The sequence below is a fragment of the Petaurus breviceps genome, unplaced genomic scaffold (assembly GCF_028583685.1).
Source record: "Petaurus breviceps papuanus isolate PSGF00001 unplaced genomic scaffold, PetGlider_PUasm1.0 184, whole genome shotgun sequence".
Lineage (NCBI taxonomy): Eukaryota > Metazoa > Chordata > Mammalia > Diprotodontia > Petauridae > Petaurus > Petaurus breviceps.
The window spans coordinates 7,056,410-7,063,634 of NW_027185793.1; the positions used below are offsets into that span (position 1 = coordinate 7,056,410).

Consider the following 7,225-nt stretch of genomic DNA (forward strand, 5'->3'; position numbering starts at 1 on the left):
TCTTCTTCTTCTTCTTCTTCTTCTTCTTCTTCTTCTTCTTCTTCTTCCTCTTCTTTTGATCATATCTTTCAGGTAGACTGATAATTCTTAGAGTGTCTTTATTTGATCTCTTCTATAGATCAGTTGTTTTACTAATGAGATGTTTCAGATTCTCTTCAATTATTTTTTTTTCTAATTTGATTGTATCTTGGTGTCTTATAACATCATTGGATTCAACTTGACAAATTATTGTTTTTAAGGAGCTAATTTAAGGAGTTAACTTAACTGAGACTGTTTTTCCCATAGTTACAGATCATAAATTAATTCCCAAATTGAGTGACCTTTTCTCATTCCTTACACTTTCTTATTTCTTCTCAAGGTTTAATACTGTGTATCACCTTCTCCTCCTAGATAATCCCTTTTCTATACACTTTCATGACACTGCTCTCTCCTGGTTCTCCTGCTATATATCTGATAACTTTTCCCTTGTAGAGTCTATATGCAGGTCATGTGCTATAAGTATGGGTAGTCTAACAATATTTTTTTTCCTGTTCACTCTTCTATTCTTCCACTCTGAAATCTTACTAGGTGATTTCATCAGCATATTCAGTTTGCAATTCTATGAAAATGACTCTATTTATCTAGCCCTAACTTCTTTCCTGACCTCAAGTTTTACATCTCCCACTGTCTATTGAACAATTTGGACTAGATATTTCAGACTTCTTAAGTTCAACATCTCAAAATGTCAATTCATTATCTTTTTTTTTTCCCCCAAACCTTCCCATCTTCCTAACTTTCCTATTATTCTCACCAACCTTCTTCAGGTTGTGCAGGTTTACAAACTTGATGTTTTCTTTGATGCTTTATCCTCCCATCCCCCCATAAAATAATTTATCAAGTACTGTTGTTTCTATCTTCACAAAATTCCTCACATATGCACCCTTCTCTGACACTGAAACAACTCTTGTATAGGTGCTCCTCACCTCATGTCCACAGTATTGAAATAGCCTTCTGGTTGATTGTTTTGCCATAGGTAACTTCCTAATCTAAAACTCCTTCATTGGGCTTTTAATGAACTTTCTAAAATACAGTTATTGTTATTTTTTATTAATATTATTTCTAAAATACAATGTTACTCTACCTTCAATCATTAAATTGCAGTTTCCCTATTATTCTAAATTTCCTATTATATCAAAAGATTAAAAAATAAAGCAAAAAAAAAGCCTCTGTTTGGCTCTTAAAGTATTTCTTAACCTCATCTCTTTTTACTTTTACAAATCACATTGATCACCGCCCCCCTTTTTATTTTGGTCTTTGTGTACTCTATTAGCCCATTATTCCCACCGGACTGTCCATGTATCATCTCCAAGCCTTTTCTCTGGCTGTCCCTCCTATCTAGAATGATCTCCTCCCTTATCTCCAACTCATGGTTTTCTTCAACATACACTTCAAATAAAACTTTCTTCAAGAGGTCTTTCCCATTCCCTACCTAACTGCTGATCTCAACTTCCTTCGATTTTACTTCCTTTTAATTACTTCCATTTTAACCTTAACATATTTTGTTTGTATATAGTTGTTTGCATGACTTTTTCTCCCTCGTTAGAATGAGAAGGAAGGAATTGTCCTTATTTTTTTTTTCTTTTTTACTCATGAACACTAAGCATTATTATTCTACGCACTAGGTTATAATAACCTCCCACACAGTAAGGACTAAATAAATGCTTGCTGATTTAATATTTAAGAGAAAAAATACACAATGACTACATGAACAACAGTAAAAGACACGATTTTCAAGTTGACTTCTTCCTTACAAAAGACTAATAATGAAACGTATTCTTCTTTCCTCTCAGTAGGAGGGTAAAGATAGTCAAGGTTCAAATTCTGATCACCTAACTTACTATTTGACCATGACAAAGGCACTTACACTTCTGAACTAAAGTTTTCTCATATAAAAACAGGAATGACAGGATTTATTCTATCTAGTTCAGAACAGCTTGAGAAAAAAAATATTATAAACCTCATTGAGCTATATTGCTCCAGAAGTCTGTCTTTGTCCCTCAACTATTTAACATTTTTTTTTATGTAGCTTGGATAAATGTATTGATAGTATATGTACTAAATTTCCAGATGGCAGAAAGTGAAGGAAGGATACCAAATACTTTAGATATCAGTAAGAATTATGGTTTCAAATAACTAAGGTTAAATTTAATTGCCATAAATGTAAATTTCTAATAGTACTTGTACAATTTCTTTTTCTAAGTCAAGTGTAGGATTTAATTATTTTATACACACATGTGCATATATAAACATATGTAGACACACATTTATATATACATGTATTTATGCATATGTGTGCACACACATGTATAATCTATGTATCATATTATTCAGTCCATAATTTTAACCTGTTAAGATATTTTCTAGATATTGCCTTAAAACTTGTTAGCTGTCTCTTTTAAAATTATTTCATCTTGAATTGAAGAAGAGTATAATCAGTACTTTGTCTGATAAGACCACATCTATACTATTATTTTTATGTAGGTGTAAGTTCCACAATTCAGAAAAGGTGCTGACAAGTTGGGGTAAGTACTAGAAGAAAGCAATCAAGAGGTCAACCAAATGAGGGCTGGTTGAATTAAATAGAAATGTTTATCACTGAGAAGAGAAATCTTAGTGGTTAAAGCATTTGAAGTGTTAAATGTATGAGGCATTAGAATCGCTTTGTTTGGCATCAGAAAAGCTATCTAAGTGGTGGAAGGAGCAAAATTGAAAACTTTGGATTAATTTAAGAAAAAATTCCAACAGTCAAAGCTTTCTAAAAGATCAGTTTTACTTTGTGAGGTTGTAGGTTCCTCATCACTAGAAATCCAAAAGTAAAAGTTGAATGGTCATTCATTAAAGCTATCACTGAAGAGACTCCTTTACAGTTAGACTTTAGACCAGGTTTCTAATGTCTCTTCCAAACTCAGGTTTTATATTCTAACTTCATAAATTTGCATTATTTATATTATAGTAATAAACTCAAATTCTTACTCATTGATTAAATAAGTTATTTTATATTTTAATTGTTAATATAACTAAAAGAATTTATAGAAATCTTGTTAGTCAACAATATCACTGAATATTAATGTATTCCAGAAAAAGAAATATACAAGCTATCATGAAATGAACATGAATTTAAATTGTGTATTCATGTTTATGTATGTTTCCATGTATATGCAATGTTAAATAATTGTACAAAGCAAGGATTTGAATTTTGTCTTGGATACAGGTTAACTTAACCTCTTTTTTGTTCTAGGGAACTCTCTAGTGCTATATGTTGGAGTGCCAATGTACATTGATCGATAGAAGCTTCCAATACCAGTGAGATCAGAGAGTTAGTCTCATTCTCTGTATCTCTCTTCACATCTCTCTCTCTGTCTCTGACTTTCTCTTTTGTTGTTGTTATTGTTGTTGTTGTTGTGGTGGTGGTTTTTATTGATTGCCTGGCTGTCTAACTTACTGCTCTCTGGCTGGCTATGTAATGGCGTATTGGTCAGTGGGACAGTTCTGGAAGCATAAAAAAATATTGGCAATCCCTGCTACCAACTCATATGGAGGTTCAGAACTTGAACCTGGTTTTGGAACTGTGTAATCACATGTAATTTTCAATGTATTCATGAGTATGTTTTGTCTCTCCATGTACTGAATTATGAAGAAAAGTATTTTTATTGACATATGAAAAACAGCAGACTTCTATTTTTTTTTTTCTAGTAGATGTCAAGGAAAGATATGATATCAACTTCTGGGTGAAGAAAAAGACTCCTAATGTATCATTTTCTCTCAAGATAATATTGCACCCTTATGAAGATATGATTCCATATAATCATACTATTAATATGTTATAAAATTTATATAACATAAAAAATAACTATATATTGTTATATAAAAATCAACAATCAATAAAAATGTGGAATTTTTTATTCTCTGCATTTTTCAATCACATTTGTGATGGCAAAGATGTGTTTAACTATAGAATATAATTTTTAAAGGCTAATTATTGTTATCAATACCCTTTTCAAGGATATCTTTAATCTACATTTATATCATTTTAATAAAAATTAAATATTTTATGAATAAAAAAATTAGGCATAATTATTAACTTTTACTCCATTTTAAAGTAGAAATAAGTCATTTATTTTTTACTCATTCAAATATTTTGTGATGGATCAATACCTCGATTGTCTTTAAAACTGTGATGCGTCAAGCATTAATCACCTTAATGTATCATTTCGATTAATTTTTCTACTTTTGCTCCCTTTGTATCACTTTTATAAGACTATAATGTTATACAAGTGTGATTGCTCTACTGTGCTAAATGGTAGAAAAAGTAGACTTTGAAAATATATCCTATTTTTATCTTCACTTTTAAATATTTTATTTGGAGAAATTTATTTAGACTTCATTTAAACTATTTTTAATCTCCATTGTTCTGTTTTAAAATGAAACATTGCTAACAACCTTCCATCTTTATCCTCCATAATATTGTAGAAATAATATTACATTCTAAGTTGGTGATGCAATTTTGCTCTCATATCTTTCTATTTGGCAAATAAGCCACATATTTGCTGACTAAGACTTTTTTTTAGGTTCTTTTGGTCACCATGTTAAGATAGCTAGGGATTATAGTGGTTAAAGTTGGGAAGTTAGGATTGGAAGTTAGGAGTTAGGAAGACCTGAGTTCAAATTCAACTTCCCAAAATATCTGAACTTCATCAACTCACTTAACCTCTACCTAAGTCTCCATATTTGTAAACTTAGGTTAATGCTATTTACCTGCCAGAGTATTTGTGAGAACAAAATTACATGATATATGCCAAATATTTGGCAAGCTTTAAAGCACTATATAAAAACTAGCTATAATAAGCAGGATCATGATGATGATCCTCATCATTTTCATCATCTACCAAAAAAGAAAATTATCAATATATATTGGTACCCATTCTGCAACTTAGAGAACTGAAATTTAGTTAATTGATTAGGGTACTGAGATGTTAAACCATTTTTCCAAAGTCAAAACACCAGTATGTGATGGAAACAGACAGGTCTTTAATCCAGTTCTTCCTCACTGATGCCAAGCTTGGCTCTCTACGTCATGTTGCATCTATATGGAATTATTGGACTCTGCATCAATGTTCTTCTTCTCTCCATATACAAATGACCATCAAGAAACCAAGTTACATCTACTTTAATTTTATTGCTGTAATTTTTTCTCATTTTTACTCTTTTTTCTAACTTTGTACTAATCTTGATTTTGGGGGATATGTGGTGTTTAAGGAGGACTAATAAGTCTTGTGTGAGGGTCATTTTCACCCAATTCTCACCTGTGACTTCAAGAAGCTATAGAACCCTCAATGGTTTTACTGTAGTAAACTGTCTTGCCAGATGACCTAAAGCAGTTATAACTGACAGGCCTCAAACCTCTCAGTGAGTTAGAAGGAATGTCTCCCCCAAGTATGTGAAGACTTCCTCCAGTGTAATGTACAGATGAGAACAATTTGTTCCAGTAGCCCAGAAAGCAACTGAAGCAGATGTTGTGGAGCACTGAGAGTTTGGTCAGACATCAAAGATGTCAAGGTCATTGATTACATTCTGGTCCATTATCAGTCATTTTGATTTTTGTCCTGCTATTGGACTTTGACACCTATGGAACAGAGAGTGAGGCTGACAAATTTACTCAGGTCTGCCTCATTCAAATCCAATTCATTCACAAGTTAAGACATCCTCCATAATATCATTGGTTTTCTTGAGAAATGAATGTTAAACAGCGATCTTGATCTTTAATAAGTTAGCTTGATTTTACAAAGGCAGAGAACTGAGGTATGATTTCCTCATGATTAATTGGTCACTTACTGTATAAGTATGAACAATTTCATTTTTTGTGATATTATTTAGTGGTTGCCATGGCCACTGTATCTTGGATCCCCCTCATTTTATTTTCCTTATTGCTTTTTATTCCCTCAAAAAAATCATCTGTAATATACAGATGTCAGACTCTTGAATGGGGTGGGCAGAAAGGTCACACATAAAATACCAAAAACTCAGATAAAATATTCACAAACTTTAAAAATTTTGTGATGCTTTACCCACCTTGCTGCCACTCTTCCACCTTCATTAGAGAAGTAGAAAGGGGTCTTTGTGGTGATGAGCCTCTGCATATTTAGCTTGTCTGTTCCTTTAAAAGGAGACAATCTATTACAAAAATGACACTTGAAGACTTTATAGCATTTAAGAATGTTTCAGAGCTTGTGCTTTGCTAAGAAAAGCTTTAAGAACTCCCAGTCACCTCTTCCCAATATTTTTTAAATTCTTTTCTCTAGTGTTCTCATCTTATTTATTTTTAAGTGTTTTTAACTTCTTTCAAAAACACACCAAAAATTCTTGATACATCTCTTCTTGGGATTCTAGTTGAAATTGTGTTTAAGGTATATTTTTCTTCAATTTTTTCTCTTCCGAGTTTTCATCTTGGGTATCTGTGCTACTAATAATAGATCATTATGATGGTATCATTTTTTTTTATACCTTCTTCTTACCTACGTCCATAATTTAGATTTTCTGTTTGGGGTGGTTCTACATATGTCTATAAGAAATGTTTGATCTGGTTCTGCTGCTGAATTCTTGGGGATTGATGGTTTTATTATACCAGGATCTCAGAGACAGCTCAGACTTTAAGTTTCCTAAAGTGCTCTGATGCAAGACAAAGTCTGTGATCCATAATTTCTTGACATGATTTTCAATCTGAGCAACAGTACACTCATTGCTAAATTGAAGACACTGTTGATTCAGAAAGACAGAACTTATGGTTTTCCTTTGGGCTAGGATTACTGTCTTGATTACTCTTCTCCAAGGTTCAAACAGAGGTAAAAGCAGGAACTGAAATTCTGCTCTGCTCCTGGAATCTAAGCAACACTGCTGTTGCTGATTCTAAACTTGTTCCTCTCTGGGTAAAAAACCTAGATCTAGAGACAGTTTGTTACTCTAGAATGGCATACGTAGGTACAGACACCCTTCTGAGTCCACACTGATCTGTACCCTTGAACAGAGTTGTGGGTGAAAATGCTGGCAAATGCCATTTATTCCCCTTAACAGTGTCCCAAAGTGGATATGGGACTTTCTCTTACCCTGCTACATACTTTCTTCCTATGATCTCCATGATGCACAGTCTTTCCCCAAACGCTTGTTTGCTTCCCATAGACCTCTTTGTCTT

At 32.7% G+C, this 7,225-nt stretch overlaps 1 long non-coding RNA gene across 1 annotated transcript in view; it reads left to right on the forward strand.

Moving 5' to 3' along the window:
* The window catches only part of LOC138161259 (uncharacterized), a 37,980-nt gene extending 33,948 nt beyond the window's left edge, over positions 1-4,032 (forward strand). The window contains exons 2-3 of the long non-coding RNA XR_011168315.1: positions 2,521-2,561; positions 3,278-4,032. This is a non-coding gene — a long non-coding RNA (uncharacterized lncRNA). The remainder of the gene's footprint in view (positions 1-2,520; positions 2,562-3,277) is intronic.
* The last annotated feature ends 3,193 nt before the right edge of the window (positions 4,033-7,225 follow it).